Here is a 21,442-nt window from a genome sequence, read left to right as displayed (position 1 = left end):
GCAAATACTTTTTCAGATATATGCGACACAAACTTAGGCCCTTTTTATGCCTATTTTTGACTAAGTCAAAGGCCATAACTCTGGTCTGACTGTATGAGATCAAAATTGAAATCCCTGGTGCACTGCTTCCCGTGCTGAATAGCAATCTTGCGAGGTTTAATGACTCTGGGTCAAACAGTTTTGGAGATATGAACGACACAAAAGTGAAACATTACAAAACAGTGTCAGAAGTATTGTACCTTACAACCTGCATCTAGGGTAAACATAATGACCACTACACTCGCCTTCATTTTTACATTTAACCGATTATTAATTATTTCTTGTCTTTTATAACTTAAATGGTCAAGACGTATACAGAACATATTATGGCACATATGATACATGCATTTTTCTGCTCCACGATTTACACGTTACTTACCAGAATACCGGAGGTCCCACTCTACCAAAATGTGATCTATGAAAGGTATTGCGTGGGTGTTCCTGTAGTAGGATGGATTCGATCTTATGTAGACACAGCGTTTCATTCTTTTCACCAAAGGCGTTGGGTCGATTCTTCCGACGACCAGCCGTTCTCGGCATCTCTGGAGTTGTTCCGACCTGTATATATAAACATGTAAGAAAAGGTATGCTTTAGATATACAATTAATGCGTGTCAATACATAGCGATTTGAATAAAAAAGTATCTTTAATGTATATGCTTTGTAACTATGGTAATACTAACTCTAACCTTTAGTCAGTATATTATACATATTGTATACTAAATGCGTGCTAACATGCAATAATTTGTGTATTTTTGCAGTGCGCTCGAACTGATAATCACTTCCGGACATGCGTATGCAGAAAACCGCTTCAAGTCTGCAATGAGCAACATCGTTACCATTTATTTTGTGGGTGTGGTTTCGGCAGCCGTCAGAGTCGCAACTTTTTTTTCTATAAAGTTTCGTCTTAGACACAGCGTTATGTGAATCGATATATTATCATGAGATATAGATAAAGTGACATGATATGGATGTCTGTTGCGTATTTATTTATTTATTTTTTCTTTTTTTTCCTTTTTTTTAAATAGGCATTAAGCATTCTATAGGAATATACAATCAATGTTTTGTTTTCATCTGCAAATGAAATAAATTACAACTGTGTACATATTGTAAGGAATCTACTGATACAGCTGGCGATACTTACTTATGAAGCTTTGTGAATGCTAGATTGCATTACAATGAAATTTACCCGTACATTACAAATACAAAAGAAAATATTAAAACAAAATGAAATCTAATTACACCTTTCACTTAAAAAAAGAGTCGTCCGAGTATTGTGTGACAGACCACCAAGCAACCACTACACCATTCTAGGTAGTTATAACTGGTAGTGTTTCTAACAAATTGTGCTGATTTGCCTATTCGACAAAATCAACTCATGATTTGACAATACCGTTGTCACAGTGAGGATGCGTACACCGGATATTGCCATTTAGTGATAAGGTATTTTCCGACGCGATTCATTTTTGTCAACAAGGTAAGTAAAACCCCGATTTACAGTTGTATTTTACTACTACAGAAGAAAAGAGCATATTGTTTTTAATGACCAGATACTGTGTATATGCTCTGACAAGCGTAAAATAAGTCAATCTTAAGTAGAAAAAGCTAAAGTTTGTGATTAAATGACATTTTTGTCATTAGATAAATGCATGCCGTGAACACATTTCGGATTTAACAATAAATTAATGTATTTTATGTTCATAATGGAAAATGTTGTAGCTACATTTTAAACGAAGGCATTATGAGCCTTTAAGTTTGCAGATGGCATTAGACTTCACAGCTGAGACTTCAGCAACATATATAGTTTACAATAACAGCGGCATAGCAATAGTCACCACGAAAAACCGTCTAAATACAAGGCATTGCCAAGTACAGGCCAAGCCACAGGTACACCCTTGAATATGATGACGTTAATGATGTACGAGCGTTTTTTTTTTTTTGTTTTGTTTTGTTTTGTTTTTCAGAATAGGATACCCGCCATTTTGAAAAAATGTTTCTTCGAATAGTACTTTCTAACAAAAGTTTTGCCAAAAAATTAATGCTAAATAATTAAAATATGGCTAAAAATGTACCATTTAACCAAATAGATCATACTTTTTGCGAAAAAAATTTTTCACCCTTATTTTTGGCTGGCATTTGCCTGAATTTACGTAAGATTTACAATGGGGTAGGGGCAGGTAATTTCAAATATCTATTACAGTAGAACAGGTTTGGTTTTGATATTTTTCTGACTGATACATATAATAATAAGCTATAATTGAATTAAAAGTTTTCAAAATAGCTCTTTATATTATCTAGAAAATATAAATTAAAACAAAAAGAACACAAAGCATTAAAATTCACCAGTTTTTAAGTTTTTTTTTCTTAATAAATCTCTTAGATGTACGGTGACCAAAATATTTTTTCTTTCCATTTTGAAGCATTTTTGTGTGTCATTAGAACTGCAAAATTGTGCAAAAGTGTGAAAATCCTACCGTCAGAATTTTTCTTTGTAGATCTAAATACGTTTTTTCCATTGAAAATAAAGTGGGTGGGGTAATTATGTCAACATGTAAAAATGAAAGTGATTTCTAAGTGACATTTATGCTTATATAATACTGACATCACCTTGTAATCATATTAACCTGTAAGACCTGAAATCTCTATAACATTAAATGGGATATTATATGTTTTATAAGTGCCACCACTTTTCGATTTTACAAAATTTCAGAAATGCTTTAACAGTGGGTGAAGATAATGCCCTGTTTTTTGTTTTGTTTTGGGTTTAACGACATTTTTCGACAGTATTTCAGTCATGTAACGGGATAATATTGCCCTGTAAAAGTAAAACGAGTTCGGTGACCTGTTTTTTCCTTCTCTTGTTTGTCTTGGAAACTGATGTTCTTCAAGCTGACAGAGTATGAAAAAATTCTTAACGTTAGAAAAAATTCTTTCCTACATCCTCAAGTGTTGAAATGCTTTCCTCTCATAAGAAGAGCAAACATGCAAATATGTAATCCTGTTGCCTTTAAACTTCACTAAGACATAAGCCTTGGACAATGAACCCTACTGATTTCGGTGCCAACAGCCCCAAGGTTAAAGTCGAAGGGGCTTTGAACATTTAACGTGAGTTCTCCTCAATAACATTACACTCATTTTAACTAGATCGTTCGAACTTCATAGACCATCTAGTTTCACTTGAAAATTTCTAAATTTCTTGTGTAACGTATCAGAAAACTGACATATATATAAATAAAATCAAAGTTATTTTTGTTGCATTATACTTATTTAACTTTTACAGTTTCTGAAAGGCAATCAGCTCACTACTTGTTTCGTACGAAACAACAGATGCCTTATGCATTGAGCAAACAGTACCCACTGGTTATACTTAGAATATATTTTGCACAATTCAGTTACAAGTTTCTATGCAAACAGTTCGTTATTACTTTTATGTGACCAACTTCCCTGTTGGTCAAACTAGTATATTTCTTGTCAAGGTAAGAATGTTATCAGCTTTGAAAATAATAACAATTGTCTAAGATCATTCCGATTTTATGCATGTATTTATACTGTTGAATGTAAAATGTTTATGATCTTTGTATTTTTTATGAATTTGTGTTTACGTTTCAAGTTTGTTTAATAAATATTTTAACGAACATGATTATTTGTTCTTTACCAAAGTAAAACATGGCTTTTAGAATATTTCTAGTCAAATAATGTTTTGTAAAATAAATCTGCCACAACAGAACCTACTTTAACAATTCAGTATCAATGTCCAGTCTTTTCTGTGGCAGTAATTTTCTCTTATCACATTTATGCAGTAACTAGTTGCTTCTTTTAATGTCAATAACTCTTCGTCTGTCGGGCTTTTCTCTTTCCTCTTAATTTAGCGTCAGAAATGTGTTAATCTTTAGAAGAGTTTTAAGCCGGTTTTCCAAAACAACTTGTATTCTTCACTATACCTCATATTACCAAGTTGTCGATGGAAAAATTTATACTAAAGGAAACTTTCCTCGGCAAACAAACTTATTAAAAGCTATGTATTCATCTATTTTGTCACATTCTTTCAAAGATTTATAACAGTGTGTACTCTTTTAAAACCTGGTCTTTCCACGAATTGCGCTCTGTGTATCATTGGTGGTTCCGTGTAACACCGCCGTATGACTACAGCTGTGGGTGTCTCTAAATTACATTTTGGTACTGGTAGCATGTGCCATATGATGTGCATGATGATGAGGAATAACTAATTTAAGTTTGAAACAAATCCATCAAGTAATTACAGAGATAAAGAGAAAGTGCACCAAAACTTTAACCAAGGTGCGGACGCGGAAGGACACCGGCGCCGACGCCGGGTCGAGTAGGACAGCTCTCCATACTTCGTATAGTCCAGCTAAAACTTATTGCATACTATAGCACTATTTTCCCGAGAATTACGATTTAAAGCTTATTACATATATTTCAACGAAGTAAACGGTATAAATATCAATGTAAAAACATTACGTATCTGCAGGGCCACAATACATTACTGTTTTATACTTAAAAAAAATGATAATTTTGTAAGATTTATTCTATAAAACTCGGGGATAATGTCAACGTCACTCAGTACAATAAAATGTGATACAGGTCAATATACACAGTACATCGTCGGCGCCCATTTATGGCCGATTTCTCCGTTCTTTGAACATTTGCAAAGCTGAAATTTTACACATATTTTCTTTGTACGTAACTAAATAAGTCGTATGATTCGGAGTTTTCACCACAAGGCAATAGGCGACGATATCAAGAACATGTACACAGCACGCATTTATCAAATGATAGTCATATTACCATAAATTTTAGCGTTTCCAATTAAGATTGCCTCATTTTACGCTTATGAAAGCATATTCACAGTAGTTGGTTACTAAATATAAAGTCCCTTTTTTCTAAAGTAGTAAAATAGAGTAGTAAATTGAATTTTTATTTACCTTGTTGACAAAAATCATTCACGTATTCGGACAATACCTTATCACAAAATGGCAATATCCGGAGTACGCATCCCCATCGTGTTTGTTGTCAAGCTCAGATTTATATTATTGCGCGTATACACATCTAATTACTACTTCAGTACTTTAGTACTATTTCATTTTGGCTACGCGTACTGATTTCTTGATGCAAGTATTCTGGACCGCTGTCGTTATTCTTTGAAATACTACTGAAATTATATTTACCCTTTCTGTCATGCGATATGGCCTGCCAAAACCAGTCATGGAAGCTCTGGATGATTTTCTTTCGCAAGGCATTGTACATCTCTTTCATGTTGTCAACCTGTCTGTCCACGAAAGTAAAACAAAGATAAATACGCATCTTCATTTGTAGCTATTTTGGTCAGAACTTCAGAAAAAAACAAAATATTTCTCTACATAAAATAACTATTCATAATAAGTTTTATTAGCATTTCGAGCGAGATTTCTCTTATCTTGAAGGCTGTCTATAGACAATCAAACAAGAGCTGTCACATGAGACAGCGCGCTTGACTAGTTCGATGCTGGGTAGTGAAAATGGCACATCTGAGGAAGCTGAAGTGTTCAATGACTCCAATGTGGATGAAGTTATTGGACAATAGCTTATGTTTGTATCAAACGAATTAAGTAATAAGACAGATAAAGATAAAGTTATTAAAACATTAAATAAGTACAATTCTAAGCAAAAAGGGGGCATACTTCATGAAATATTGGTGGAAGAGTGATGCACCTGTCATACCATGTGAGTGATGATGTGTAACAACTCTTAAAGTTTAAAGTTTGAATCAAATCCACTGAGTAATACCAGAGATAGAGTGAAAGTGCACCAAAACTTTAACCTGAAATTCTAACTAAAAAGGAGATAATTCATGAAATACTGGTGCTAGAGTTATGGTCCTTGTGTACTTTGGTTCGAATGATGATACCGAACAAATATTTTAACTTTGAATCAAATCCTCTCTGTAATAAAAGAGATATGGTGAAAATGCATCAAAATTAACCTTAAATTCTAAGTAAAAGGGGGCATTATTCATGAAAAATTGGTGCCAGAGTTATGGACCTTGTGGTGTGGACGGTAAGGTGGTGCAACTGTTTTAAGTTTGAATCAAATCCATTTAGTAAAAACAGAGATAGAGTGAAAGTGCACCAAAACTAACCTGAAATTCTAAGTAAAAAGGGGCATAATTCATGGAAAATTGGTTCGTTCCAGAGTTATGGACCTTGTGTCATATGATGTGGGTGATGATGTGGAACAACTATTTTAAATTTGAATCAAATCCATTTCTGTTAGTAACTAGAAAATGCTTTTGTAAAAAAGCGCATGTCTCCCCCAATGCAAAGTCCTATAGGCAGGAAGTCATGAATAGGGGTCAGGAGCGAAAGTCAAAGAGACACTGATGGTTGGCTGCAATAGGGATCATCTACTTGGCATGTCCAGTCATCCCGCTAAATTTCAACATTCTTGGCCTAGTGGTTCTCAAGTCACTGTTCAGGCTCCTGTGACCTTGACCTTTGATCAAGTGACCTCAAAATAAATAGGGGTCATCTACTCTGCATGTCCAATCATCCAATTAAGTTTCAACATTGTAGGTAAAGTGGTTCTCAAGTTATTTCCAAAAAATGATTTTACATGAACAGGCCACTGTGACCTTGACCTTTAATAGACTGACCCCAAAATCAATAGGGGTCATCTACGCTGCATGAACAATCATCCTATGAAGTTTCAACATTCTGGGTCAAGTGGTTCTCAAGTTATTGATCGGAACTGGTTATCAATGTTCAGGCCTCTGTGACCTTAACCTTTAACGGAGTGACCCCAAAAAACAATAGGGGTCATTTACTCTGCATGAACAATCTTCCTATGAAGTTTCAACATCCTGGGTCGAGAGGTTCTCAAGTTATTGATCGGAAATGGTTTTCCATGTTCAGGCCCCTGTGGCCTTGACCTTTAACAGAGTGACCCTATCGTTAGGGTCATCTACTCTGCATGACCAATCATCCTATAAAGTTTCATCATTCTGGGTCAAGTGGTTCTCAAGTTACTGACCGGAAATGGTTTTCAATGTTCAGGCCCCTGTGACCTTGACCTTTAATGGAGTGACTCCAAAATCGATAGTGGTCATCTACTTTGCATGTACAATCATCCTATGAAGTTTCAACATTCTGGGTCAAGTGGTTCTCTAGTTATTGATCGGAAATGGTTTTCCATGTTCAGGCCCCTGTAACCTTGGCCTTTGATGGAGTGATCCAAAAATCAATAGAGGTCATCTACTCTTCATGACCAATCATCCTATGAAGTTCCAACATTCTGGGTCAAGTGGTTCTCTAGTTATTGATCGGAAATGGTTTTCCATGTTCAGGCCCCTGTGACCTTGACCTTTGACGGAGTGACCCCAAAATCAATAGAGGTCATCTACTCTTCATGACCAATCATCCTATGAAGTTTCAACATTCTGGGTCAAGTGGTTCTCTAGTTATTGATCGGAAATGGTTTTCAATGTTCAGGCCCCTGTGACCTTGACCTTTGACGGAGTGAACCCAAAATCAATAGAGGTCATCTACTCTTCATGGCCAATCATCCTATGAAGTTTCAACATTCTGGGTCAAGTGGTTCTCTAGTTATTGATCGGAAATGGTTTTCAATGTTCAGGCCCCTGTGACCTTGACCTTTGACGGAGTGACCCCAAAAACAATAGGGGTCGTCTACTCCAGCAGCCCTACAACCCTATGAAGTTTGAAGGTTCTAAGTCAAATGGTTTTCCAGTTATTGCTCAGAAATGAAGTGTGACGTACGGAAGGACGGACGGACGGACAGGGCAAAAACAATATGTCTCCTGGGGGAGACATAATAAATGAAATAGAGTGACTGTGCACCAAACTTTAACCTGAAATTCTAAGTCAAAAGGGGGATAATTCATGACATATTGGTGCAAGAGTCATGGCCCTTGTGCCATTTGATGTGGGTGATGATGAGGAATAACTATTATAAGTTTGAAACAAATCCATCGAGTAACTACAAAGTTAAAGAGAAAGTGCATCAAAACTTTAAACTTTAAAGTGCGGACGCGGAAGGACGCCGACGCCGACGCCGGGTCGAGTAGCTCCATACTTCGTATAGTTGAGATAAAAATAACAAATATTGTATGGTTGACCATACTGTAACGTAACCATGGTCGCGTGACTGACTATAGGGTATGTAAACATCAGGAAATACCTAGTTTTACTTTCATCTTACCCAGCAGCTTGGAAGCACGTAGTCTTAAAATCATCGTTACAATCAAGCATCTATAAAGCTTGTATCTTGCATGATAGTGGCCTTTATTACTAGGCGGGAAAACGGCACTATATGTTGATGTGGACTACATTCGAGCGGACAACTGAGGCATATCCGGGGAATTACTGCCATCGTACCTTACGTATAAGCAGCTGCCAGATAGCCCACTTTGCTCAATAAAGCGGGCGCAGATCTACGTTTTGCAAGGTTCGAGTTCGGACAAAGAGCGAGACGTATGTTCTCCACAAGGATTGATTAAAGGTATTGTGTCTGAAATCATTCGTCCTCCAACTCTGATTCATCTGTTCAAGTTGAGGAGTGAGGTTTGTACTGGTACAGAATCCAGTAAAACTGGTGGGTTAACTATGAAAAACAATGATTAAACAAAAGATACTTTACACTATAATTATTGTATTTTATGACATACATGTACATACACAACGGAGTATAATGTGCATGTATACAGAGAATATAGAAATAATACAAAGTATGAAATACCTTTTTAAAAGCATCATACACATCGGTTGCCTTTTCTTGTAGTTGTACATTGATCCCCGACAAAGCAGAAAGACCTTGATACAGAACCATGAAGATCACAATAAAGTCGAAGCTAGGTTATCGAGTGAAGGAAATCTGCAGCTTCAGATCGAGAATGTCCATCCCATCCATCAGACAGCTGCAAGATATGACGGCTCTTGTTTATACCATATGCTATGTAGGGCCTACTCTAGCGACTCTACTAGAAAGACGTACTGTCGTAAAAATGAGAAAAGGCAACATGCCTCTCGACCTAGTGTGTTTTACACAAGCCGAGTTTTATTTTGTTTAGTTTCTTTTTTTTCTTTTCGTTTGTGGAGTACTGATAACTGTTTTCGCTTACAATGGAAAACTTCGCTTTGCAGACGTTCGTGGAAAATTGAAGAAAAAACAAACTTATTTTCCTTTACTCTAAACCGATTGTTCAATTAATTCTAGCAGCGGTTCTAATGATTTTATTAGTAGTGACTGGAAGGTCTTGTCATTATAAGTACAATTCAGTGTATTTTACCTACATTTATGCAAGCGTTTAGGACATATTATACGGAGTCTTTAAAATTTCAACTTACCCGTCAATAGTCAAAACTCTTGCTCGGGATTGGACGTACTTAAGACAAATAGCTTATACTAATGGTCGAGTTGCCGTCCAATTAAGTGTTTAGTACTTAACTTAAAAAAATAAATTTACACATACTTCAGTTCATCAAAGTTTGACTTTATTCCAGCAGACGTGTCTTGCATATTGACTGGTCATATAGTACAAACTATTGACCGACTATATAAGAAGTCATGTAACAGTATACTCTTACAACATGGTCTACAGGCCAATAGTCAAAATTATAGTTCAAACATCGTTTTTATCCAATGACAAGCGAGGGATTTTCAAAAAGTAAACAATTTATTTTCTTATTATTTCATAACTGAAGAAACTGATCCACTTAATCATGATGTTGTTCAAAATTAATGAGTATTCATTGTTCCGCCTACCATAGATTTCCCACATTCAAGGAGGCGGAGCAATTGCCAAAACTAGACTGCATACAGGTCTAAAAATAAACCAGTGTGCGCTTACTACATATAAATGATTTTGTGTACAAGCAGTGTTGGCCACACCTCCCAGGGAAATCAAGTTCAAATTTTAAACTTTTTTTCTCAAAGTTACCTTTACAAAATAAAGCAGAAACCGATTTTTAATAAGATATTGTAAAAAGTCACTACGTACAACTCATCAAATTAAAAGAATATATATCTATCTTACTGCTGATTTAAGGTAATTTCAAAGAAGGGTTCCCTGTGTGGTTTAGTTTACTTGAGACGGAGATGTCGCTGATTGATGAAAATGGGCGTTTTAACTATAAGTCGGTTATAGATACACTTTTTGACCTTCTAATGCATTAAGTTTTACCTTCACTACGCTACGCTCCGTTTCAGCAAACTTATTGCATTAGAAAGTCAATAAATGATCTATAACCTATACTAATTGCCGAAAGTTCAAAGGAATGGGAATTACCAATAATTATAGGTTTTAATATTTTCTTTAGCGGAAATGCTGCGCGACTTTAGTGGCGCAATATTCTTCCGCTAAAGAATGAGTGCATATTAAATAACCTGTTTATTACATAACGTACTCGTATCTACACGTTTAACTGTAATGTAAGTATCATGAATTTGTTCAATAGCATTAACAAAAAAGAACTTAATAAAAGAATTAATGCAACGACACACACTAAATTAAGTCACGCACCCGAAAAATATTGACGTCTCCGGTTCGGGGAATAGAAACGAGTATGTAATAATTCTGACTATTGACCAGCAAGTCATTCAGTATTAAGTACATTGTTTGTATCTTATTACATGACATCAGAGATTAGTTTTCATTTTTTTTTTACTTATTAGCCCAGTAAAAACGTGCTGAATGTAGACAAACTATGGACCGGCAATTCATACCAGGAGTCATATTATAATAATAAGGGTTAGTTCACAACTATCGGTGTCTTTCATTGTTTTACTGTATAATTTTGTGATTTGAATTACATGATTTCCTAATCAACTTACTTTTTACAAGTGGAACAAAGTGACTGTCCTGGATGTGACCTATTGTTATCGGCTGAACTTGATTCGTCGAACAGACTAACTCGGACTCTACAACCTCAAACCGCGGCAGTTTTTTTTCGCATCTTTGGAGTGCGTGATGATGTGTACGGGTTGTAAAATGAGTTCAGCAGTTGCTTTGCACACCCTAGAATCCATGACGTCGGCATAATTGATCTGCAGCACCTGCAAGAAATCACTGTTGGATATACTGTCAGGATTGTCAGATCTCTGGACCAAATACGTGAGATAACAGATTGCTTTTGCAAGTTTATTAGACGGCGTCTGTATGGATATTTCGTCAAATTTTTAATGGTCTCTTCATAGATTTGCATAATACTATTTTACATGACTGGCATGTATAAACAGTCGGTCAATAACTGGTCTACAGCAGCGTTACTGCTCAATATTCTTCAAATTCATGCAGATGGCTGAACATTACAAATTCTTAGAATAGACATATTTGTTGTTATTCGTTTTCTATCTATTTTGAAGCAGCATTAAAAGAAAAGTTCACTGTTTTCTCCCCACTTTTCTAACACAATCCTGTCGCTATTAGTGACAAATGCCCTAGAAGCGTGCCCACGAATGCTACAGTTGTCTGCGCAAAAAAATGCCAGAATGATTTAGGTATGAAACACCTTGTGACCTTGACCTTGATCCGAGAGACCAGGGTCATAAGTGCAACACACCTTCTCAATATGGTTAACATTTTTTTGTCAAATTATTTTCAAATCCCTTGATAAATGGCAGAGTTATGAACCAGACAAGAAACAGACCATGTTAACCTTTGACTTCTAAGTGTGGCCTTGACTTTGGAGCTAGCTAGGGTTCTGGGTCTTGCGCATGTCATGTCATCTCATTATAGGGAAAATTTATGCCAAGTAACTTTAAAATCACTTCATCGATGGCAGAGTTATGGATCGGACACGAAACAGACCATGTTAACCCTTGACTTCTAAGTGTGACCTTGACCTTAGAGCCAAGGGTCTGAATCTTGCGCATGACTCGTCGTCTTATTATTGGGAACATTTCTGCCAAAGTAATTTCAAAATCCCTTGATGAATGGCAGAGTTATAAACCGGACACGAAACAGACCCTGTTAACCTTTGACTTCCAAGTGTGGCATTAACCTTGAAGCTAGGGGTCTGGGTCTTGCGCAAGACAAATTGTCTCATTATGATAACTATTTATGCCAAGTTATTTCAAAATCCCTTCATGGATGGCAAAGTTATGGACCGGACACGCAACATACACTGTTAACCTATGACCTCTAATTGTGACCTTGACCTTGAAGCAAGGGGTCTGGGTCTTGTGTATGACACGTCGTTTCATTATGGTGAACATCTATGCCAAGTTATTTCAAAATCCCTTTATGGATAGCAGATTTACAGCCCGGACAAGAATTTACACAGACGCACGCACGCCCCCACACACACACGGACGGACAGTGCGATTTTAATATACCCACCTCCAGGGTCTGGTATCTTATAAAAATCACACTGTATGACTTCCGGTCAGTCGTATATAAATATTACATAAAGCACAGTTAATTTATTACCTCCAGGCCGCAGGTATATTGGAAAGCAACAAGTAGTGTAGCTCGCATTAATGGAACGCTGATTTTGCAATATAGCTGGCAGACCAACATTGATGCCTAATTGTGCAAAAAGGAAGTTTTTTTTTGTAAATGCTCTTTTATCGCCTGGATTATGGGCCTTCGTTGTTTTTCCTCTATATGATATATAGAGAAGTGCTTGTGACTTGAATTCCTTATTCGTTATTTCATATAATTTATTCAAACTTTCAGCAATGATCAATATTGTTACTTACTTAATTGTGCGTAAGGGATTTCTTAATTGCTCTTTAATTTCTTCGATTATGGGCATGTGTTGTTTTTGCTCTATATATCAACAAAGTCTAGATGAAGGCAAGAATCACATTTGATAGCTCTAGTTAAGTATCTCAATAGTCAAGGAATGTGACCAGTTGATCTAAAAGTTATATTATACATGAAAGGGAACTATATATATTTTTGCTCAAAACAACAGAATTAATAAATACATATTTCATAGATCTACATGTAAAACATGTAAAATGGAGTAATGCGTAATGGTATAACAAACAAGAGGGTCATGATAACCCTGGATCGCTCACCTGAGTAATATGAGCTACATGTTTCAAATGTCAAACTGATGATAAAATATTAAGTCAGTAGGTCACATTCATGGTCAATGAAATTCAGTTTTATGATTTGTGTGCAAAACTGTGTATGTCATCAAAATTTCAAGGCTGTATCTTAAAAACAAGAAAGTAAGACAGCCAAACTCGACTATTCGAAATATTGGCCCAGAAGCAGGAAAATATTACCCAAAAAAGTTAAAATCAAAAGAGTTTTAAGTTCAAAAGGGGGAATAATTTGACCAAAATGCATATCAGTTATGGGACTTGCTGCTATCAACTAGTTTTATAACCCCGAAGGCACATGGGAAGTTTCAATTCAATATCTGCATTAGTTTTGGAGATAGAAACTTGCATGTAAAACTTTAACCAGAATTTTCAAAGTCCAAAAGGTGGCATAATTTGCCCAAAATACATGCCAGAGTTATGGGACTTGATCCAGTGAGGTTAGTAATTGATCTAGAAAAAGAAAAAATAAGTTTCAAATCTATATGCCTTTTAGTAATAGCTATATGTACTTGCACGCAAAACTTTAACCAGAATTTGCTAAGTCCAAAAGGGGGCATAATTTGGCCAAAATGAAGGTCAGAGTTATGGGACTTGATCCTATCAACTAGTTTTATAACCCCGAAGACACATGTGAAGTTTCAAATCAAAATCTGCATTAGTTTTGGAGATAATAACTTGCATGTAAAACTTTAACCAAATTTTCTAAGTCTAAAAGGGGGCATAATTTGCTCAAAAAACACGTCAGAGTTATGGGACTTGACCCAGTGAGGTTGGTAACTGATCTAGAAAAAGAAAAAATAAGTTTTAAATCTATATGCCTTTTAGAAATAGTTGTATGTACTTGCACGCAAAACTTTAACCAGAATTTTCTAAGTCCAAAAGGGGGCATAATTTGGCCAAAATGAAAGTCAGAGTTATGGGACTTGATCCTATCAACTAGTTTTATAACCCCGAAGACAAATGTGAAGTTTCAAATCAATATCTGCATTAGTTTTGGAGACAGTAACTTGCATGTAAAACTTTAACCAAAATTTTCTAAGTCTAAAAGGGGGCATGATTTGCTCAAAATACATGTCAGAGTTATGGGTCTTGACCCAGTGAGGTTGGTAATTGATCTAGAAAAAGAAAAAATAAGTTTCAAATCTATATGCCTTTTAGAAATAGTTGTATGTACTTGCACGCAAAACTTTAACCAGAATTTTCTAAGTCCAAAAGGGGGAATAATTTGGCCAAAATGAAAGTCAGAGTTATGGGACTTGATCCTATCAACTAGTTTTATAACCCCGAAGACACATGTGAAGTTTCAAATCAATACCTGCTTTAGTTTTGGAGATAGTAACTTGCATGTAAAACTTTAACCAAAATTTTCTAAGTCCAAAAGGGGGCATAATTTGCTCAAAATACATGTCAGAGTTATGGGACTTGACCCAGAGAGGTTGGTAATTGACCTAGAAAAAGAAGAAATAAGTTTCAAAGCTATATGCCTTTCATTGATGGCTGTATGAACTTGCATGCAAAAACTTAACCAAGGTGTGACGCCGACGCCGACGCCAGGGTGAGTAGAATAGCTAGACTATTCTTCGAATAGTCGAGCTAAAAACAAGAAAGTAGGTCAGTAGGTCAAGGTCACAGTCAAGTGACATCATTTTACTTGGGGTCATCAGGTAATTATAATTAAACAGTCTTGGAAATAGGATCAGATGATTTTTGAAGTATTTTTCCTATATAACTCACATAATAACTAAGTGACCCCAGGGCAGGACCTCTTTTAATCCCAGGGGCATAATTTGAACAATTTTGGTAGAGGACTACTAGACAATGCATTATACCAAATATCAAAAGCCTAGACTGTATGATTTCAGACAAGAAGATTTTAAAAGCTTTTTCCTATACAAGTCTATATAAAACTTGGGACCCCCAGGACAGGGCCTCTTTTCACCCAAGGGATACAATTTGAACAATTTTGGTTGAGGACCATAAGACAATGCTACAAACCAAATATCTAAGGTTTTCCTATATAAGTCTATGTAAAATTTGGGACCCCCGAGGCGGGGGCCATATTTGACCCTAGGAGGACAATTTGAACAATCTTGGTAGAGGACCACTAGATGATGCTACATACCAAATATCAAAGCCCTAGGTCATGTGGTTTTGTACAAGAAGATTTTCAAAGTTTTCCCTATATAAGTCTATATAAACCATGTTACCCCCGGGGCGGGGCCATATTTGACCCTAGGGGGATAATTTGAACAATTTTGATAGAGGAACACTAGATGATGCTATACACCAGATATCAAAGCCCTAGGCCCTGTGGTTTTGGACAAGAAGATTTTTAAAGTTTTTCCTTTTGGTTGTCATGGCAACCAGAGTTCTGCATGGAATTCAATTCTTTGAACAATTTTGAAAGGGGGCCACCAAAGGATCATTCCTGTGAAGTTTGGTGCAATTCTGCCCTGTGGTTTTCAAGAAGAATGTTTTTTTAGAAATTGTTGACGCACGACGCACGACGGACGACTGACGACGCACGACGGACATCAAGCGGTCACAATAGCTCACCTTGTCACTTCGGGACAGGTGAGCTAATAAAAACAAGCACGCTACTCACCCATAAGTTACTTTTAGGCTGAGTGGTCTGAGTGGTCACACATACATCCATAACAATTTCTGGTCTGTATAACTTCTGGCCACAGGAAATCTTTTGACTTGTCTGTTTCTTTGAATGTTGACGTATAACTTCCCCACGAAAGCAATGTTTTATACCTGTAATAAGCCAACAATAACACATGGTCAATTCGATTTAATTAGCCAAGACGAACCCTAGATATTTTGTTTTATATTCAGTATCGTATACCGGCGGTAATATTAGAAAATCAGCAATAAGTGTCTGATTTCTGTTATTTGTTTAAAAGATAAATCAAGCAGATACACTGGAGTCAGAGACTGCGGAGCGCCTGTGATAAATTAGACTCTGGTATATACCTGATTCAAGCAATTTGAATGCAAAGTATATTTATATAATATATATTTTTTGGTTACCATGGTAATCCTAATCGCATATTTTTGCCTAACATGATCACTTTCGGACATGCGCAGAAGACCGCTCTAGGTCTACAATGAGTAACATCGGATTCCAGACGCTAGTTACTGGTATAGGAATACATGATTAAATTTAATAATAATAAATATAAAGCGACTCTATACTTATGATTAAGGACTACATGAGGTCATATAAACAATCCAATAATGCAATTCCAGCAATTAGAGCAGAGCAAGTGCCATTGTTTTTTAAATTATAATATCACACTCAAAACTAGTCCCTTCCACCGTGCTTGCAGACCGTGAAATACAAACCATTTGAGACTCAAATTTATATTTTAAAAATTAAATAAATAATGTAGAGAATGACTGTGTCAGGGGCTGGTATTTAACATCTATTGAGCATTGCCAAACAATACTTCTCAACAAGAGCTGTCCGTAAGACAGCACGCTCCACTATTCGGCGATTTGACAGTAAAATGAATATATGTCTCAATAGGAGACCTCTACTTTCAAAGGAAGATACATCAAGGGCGTAATTCTGTCAAGAACACAAATTAGAGTTATTGGGATTGTTGCCACACATGCAGATGATGATGGTAAAGATATATTTTGAGTTTCAAGTCTTTATCTTATATAGTACCAAAGTTATGTCCAGAAAACGAAGTCTGTCAAAAGTTTCAAGTATGACAGGAGCTTAATTCTGTCAAAAATACAATTAGAGTTAAGGGGATTGTAACCACACATGCAGATGATGATTATAAAGAATTTCAAATATTTTTAATTTCAAGTCAATATCTTTTAAAGTACTAAAGATATGTCTATAAACAAAGCTTTCGAAAAAAATTAACATGAAAATAATTCCAAGTATAACAACTTTGTGACCTTGACCTTGGGTATAATGGATCCAGCCCCTGCACATACTTTGTTTGTATGCTGGACAATGTTTATGTGAATTTACAGTAAGATATAAGCAATAGTAACAAAGATATGACAGAAAAACAAAGGTTGCCGAAAAACTTTAACCTTAACTAGAATGTGTCTGTAGGACACAGGGTGTGCCCCCCATTGGTACATTTGTCACAAATAAGGGGCAATAATTCAAATGTTTGCAGTGTTAATGGGGTTTAGCCTAAACAAACATTTTATGAAAAGGATTCATTATTCTAGACCATATATTTTTGAGCTATGAGCATCACAAACAAAAAATCCACTATTTTGGCTATTTCAAGGGCCATAACTCTGTAATAAGCGCAAAGATTCTCAAGAAGAATGCCAAGTGTGAAAGGTCACATCATGATAAAGACTCAAGCAAGGTTTCATGAATCAACATTATATACTTTTTGAGCTAAGCACATAATTAGGTGAAAATGTGCATTTTTTTACTATTTCAGGGGCCATAACTTTATACATAGGGGGTGGAGCCAGCCAAAAAATAAGGTGTGCAAGTTTATATCATGATAAAGACTTATGCAAGTTTTCAACCATTTATATTAAATACTTTTTGAGCTAGGTGCGTCAAAAGGTGAAAATGTGCATTTTTGACTATTTTAGGGGCCATAACTCTGAAAATAGGGGGCAGAGCCAGACAAAAAATAGGAGGTGCGCAGGTTCATATCATGACAAAGACTCATACAAGGTTTAATCAATTTATATGAAATACTTTTTGAGCTAGGTGCGTCAAAAGGTGAAAATGGGCATTTTTGCCTATTTCAGGGGCCATAACTCTAAAAATAGGGGGCAGACCAAAATGAAAAAAATAGGAGGTGCGCAAGTTCATATCATGATTAAGACTCATGCAAGGTTTCATGAATCTATATCAAATACTTTTTTAGCTAGGCGTGTCACAAGGTGAAAATGTGCATTTTTGACTATTTCAGGGGCCATACCTCTAAAAATAGGGGGTGGAGCCAGACGAAAAATAGGAGGTGCGCAAGTTCATATCATGATAAAGACTCATGCAAGGTTTCATCAATTTATATCTTTTGGAGCTAGGCGCGTCACGAACTTCGGACGGACGGACGGATGGACAGACGCACGCACACGGACGGACGGACGCACGGACAAGACCAAATCTTTAATAATAATAATAATAACTTTATTTTCTGAAGGTGACATACTAAGAGTACAAATACAGATATTTTACAACTTATTTCCAGTATGGCCTTCAACTGATATACATTCACACATACACACAATCATACAGTCAATTTATAATTTAACATTTAAACAAAAATACACATATCAAAATTACTTAAATTTTCTCGACAAACACGTCTCAAATTAAAGAAGTCTTAAATAAACGTAATGTAACAATAACTATGTTTTAAAAGAATTACCATGCGTCACAAAGATTATACATGACAATTAAGATACATACAAAAAAGAAAGTCTGTCCCGAAAGATAATAAATAGTTCCAGATTTGAATAATAAGATAGTATGAATATTATACCACTCATGGGGGGGGGGGGGGGGGGGGGGGGGGGGGGGGGGGGGGGGGGCACAAAAATAACCTAAGTATAACACCTTGGTGACCTTGACTTTGGGTATAATGGGCCCAGCCTCTGCACATACTTTATTTGTATGCCGGGTGTAGGGTGAAATGGGTGGACATGGAACAAAGTGGACACAAGGTCATGTGCGCATACGCTAATCTATATATAGTTAATGGGCGGAGCGCGCTAAATATAATCTCAGGGTACATCTCAAAACTTAATATGACTGGTTTGACGATTGATAAAAACGGCCAGTAACAAATAAATATCCTCTGGATTCAAGACATTTAAATTTCCGTGTATAAATTGGAACATTATACTATAGCTGACTTATCTTAATAAAACGGACATTGGTATCATCATAAGATCTAAAAATAGGTTCTGTGTTTTTCCCCGGTTATATTTTACCTATACATAATGCGCAGCATGAAATCTCCAGCGAATAGTAATAGTTGTGGGTTCGAGTCCAGTCAGATATTTTTTTTTTCATTTTGTCTTTTACTTTATAATTGTTTCATGGTCTTATAATAACCCAATTATATAAAGAGTAGATTTACAGCAAATATTCTGATTAAAGCAATAGTAATTTTGCCCATTTTGTCTTTTACTTTGTAATTGTTTCATGGTCGTATAATAACCCAATTATGTAAAGAGTAGATTTACAGCATATTCGGTTAAAAGCAAAAGTAATTTTGTCCTGCGGGTATCTACATTTAAATGCCATTTCTCTCTATTGTCTGAAAAGTTTTAATGATATGGCATTTAGATGAACAGTGTAATGTGAGAATGGCATACAACTAGAATATAAATGTACAAATAATATACGTGTAAATGCATAAGAAACACAGCTTAGGAATTAGTAGACATACTAACAATCCACTGGGATATAAGTGGACGTGTGAGACAGAGATGAGAAATTGGTAGATATACTTATAAATTCCTGGGAAATATGTGGACACAACACATATGAGACACAACTCATTAAATAGTAGACACAGTAAGAATCTCATGGGAAAGAAGCGGACACGACATTGAAACACAGCTGAGTAACTTGTAGACGTAATAAGAATCTTCTGTGAGATAAATGGAGACGACATATATGAGACACAGCTGAGGAATTAGTAGACATACTAACAATCCACTGGGAAATAAGTGGACGTGTGAGGCAGAGATGAGTAATTGGTAGATATACTAATACTCTCCTGAGAAATAAATGGACACAACATACACAAGACACAGCTGACGAAATGGTAGACATAGTAAGAATCTTCTGGAAAATAAGTGGACATGACATACATGTATATGTAACACAGTTGAGTAACTAGTAGACATTATAAGAATCTCCTATGAGATAAGTGGGCCCGATATATAGGAGACACATCTGCGGAATTGGTAGACATAATAAGAATATACTGGGAAATAAGTGGACATCATATATACGAGGCACACCTGAGAAATTGGAACACGTAAGCAGACTCTCCAAGGAAATAAGTGGACACGATATATATATGAGACACTGTTGAACAATGTTATACTTAATAAGAATCTATTGGGAATTATGTGGACGCGATATATATCAGATACAGCTGAGGAAATGGTAGGCATTATAAATAGAGAATATTAGGTTACTGTCTTATAAATTTAAATTTATTAAGTGAGTCGGAGAAAATATAAAAGTCGAGGCTCTGCCGAGACTTTTATTTTTTCGTAGACGAACTTAATATATTTAAATTTATAAGACAGTAACCTAATGTTCTATTTATCCTACCTTCTGATCTAAAATCATTCTTTAATTAAAATTCAAAATTTACCACCAACTAGATCTGAGTCTGTCTTGCACAGAAATTAATACACCCCACCATTACACAAACAGGTCTTTAAAATAAAAATATTATAAAATTAGAGCCGAAAAACAAAGGCTAACCTTGTTCTGCTTTGTGTCTGACTTCTCTGTTCTGCTGAACATTAAAGAATAATTTTAATTTGCTGCCAAGTGAAGTTTTGTCCGAAGTTCAGTTGAATGTCGGATTGCCCATCCTCACCAAGCAAACGATTGACGAGACTTATATAAACGCCATATCGCCGCTTGACAAAACGAATAGGCAAACCGTTTCCTCGGTGATTTTGTTCAATAACTCTCCATTACAGATGCAATATATTCCTAGATTGACGAGTAGAAAGCTAAAATTCTGAAAAAACGCTATACATGAGTCACTTCCCGTTTCTCCGAGCGTTTCCGTTATAAAAACTTTTTGTAGTAATTGCAAGTACGGTATGCATACACTATACATTTGTGATGGTCTCACATACCTAATAAAAGCGCGTTTATGAAAATAATTGCATAAATATGTCTTTTAGCAGTTATTCTCAAAAACAAGATGGCGTCGTTTTAAAAAAAATCCAAAAAGTAGTCCGCCAAGCTTTATTTAGTCACTGACCAGATAAAGCAAAATTTATCTGACCCCTTGATTTTTGCCTTTATTTTGCATGAAGGTAGGATAAAAGAATACAACACATATGTTGTAGCGATAGGAAATAGGCGCTTCCGCATAATCGGTATGTGTCGCGCACTAAACTGTTTACGTATGCACCGGTTAACAACGTCGATGTGTTCCGGCACTCGCAGTCAGAAAGGTAAGTTTTATTTCTCAAAATATTCTGTTAAGTACTATTTGTCAACTTATAAACACATGTTCAGTCCAAACTTACGATATCAAAGATTGAATTTAACCCGGATTTTTTAGCGAAGCCATTTGAAATCATTGATTTTAAAGGTGTGTGGTTCTGTTCTGTCATTCTCT

At 35.9% G+C, this 21,442-nt stretch overlaps 1 long non-coding RNA gene across 2 annotated transcripts; it reads right to left on the bottom strand.

Moving 5' to 3' along the window:
• Window positions 1-325: 325 nt before the first annotated feature.
• On the bottom strand, window positions 326-21,141 carry LOC123536600 (uncharacterized). Of its 2 annotated transcripts, none has more exons than XR_008369156.1 (6): window positions 20,566-21,141; window positions 15,726-15,869; window positions 10,884-11,105; window positions 8,790-8,967; window positions 5,225-5,325; window positions 326-597 (listed from the first exon to the last, which is right to left on the bottom strand). It is a non-coding gene; the product is annotated as an uncharacterized LOC123536600 (long non-coding RNA). The 2 variants fall into 2 exon arrangements; XR_008369155.1 differs by having other exon boundaries at window positions 329-597; window positions 15,715-15,869.
• Between the last annotated feature and the right edge of the window lie 301 nt (window positions 21,142-21,442).

The sequence above is a fragment of the Mercenaria mercenaria genome, unplaced genomic scaffold (assembly GCF_021730395.1).
Source record: "Mercenaria mercenaria strain notata unplaced genomic scaffold, MADL_Memer_1 contig_3117, whole genome shotgun sequence".
Lineage (NCBI taxonomy): Eukaryota > Metazoa > Mollusca > Bivalvia > Venerida > Veneridae > Mercenaria > Mercenaria mercenaria.
This window is presented reverse-complemented; position numbering and strand designations above follow the sequence as displayed.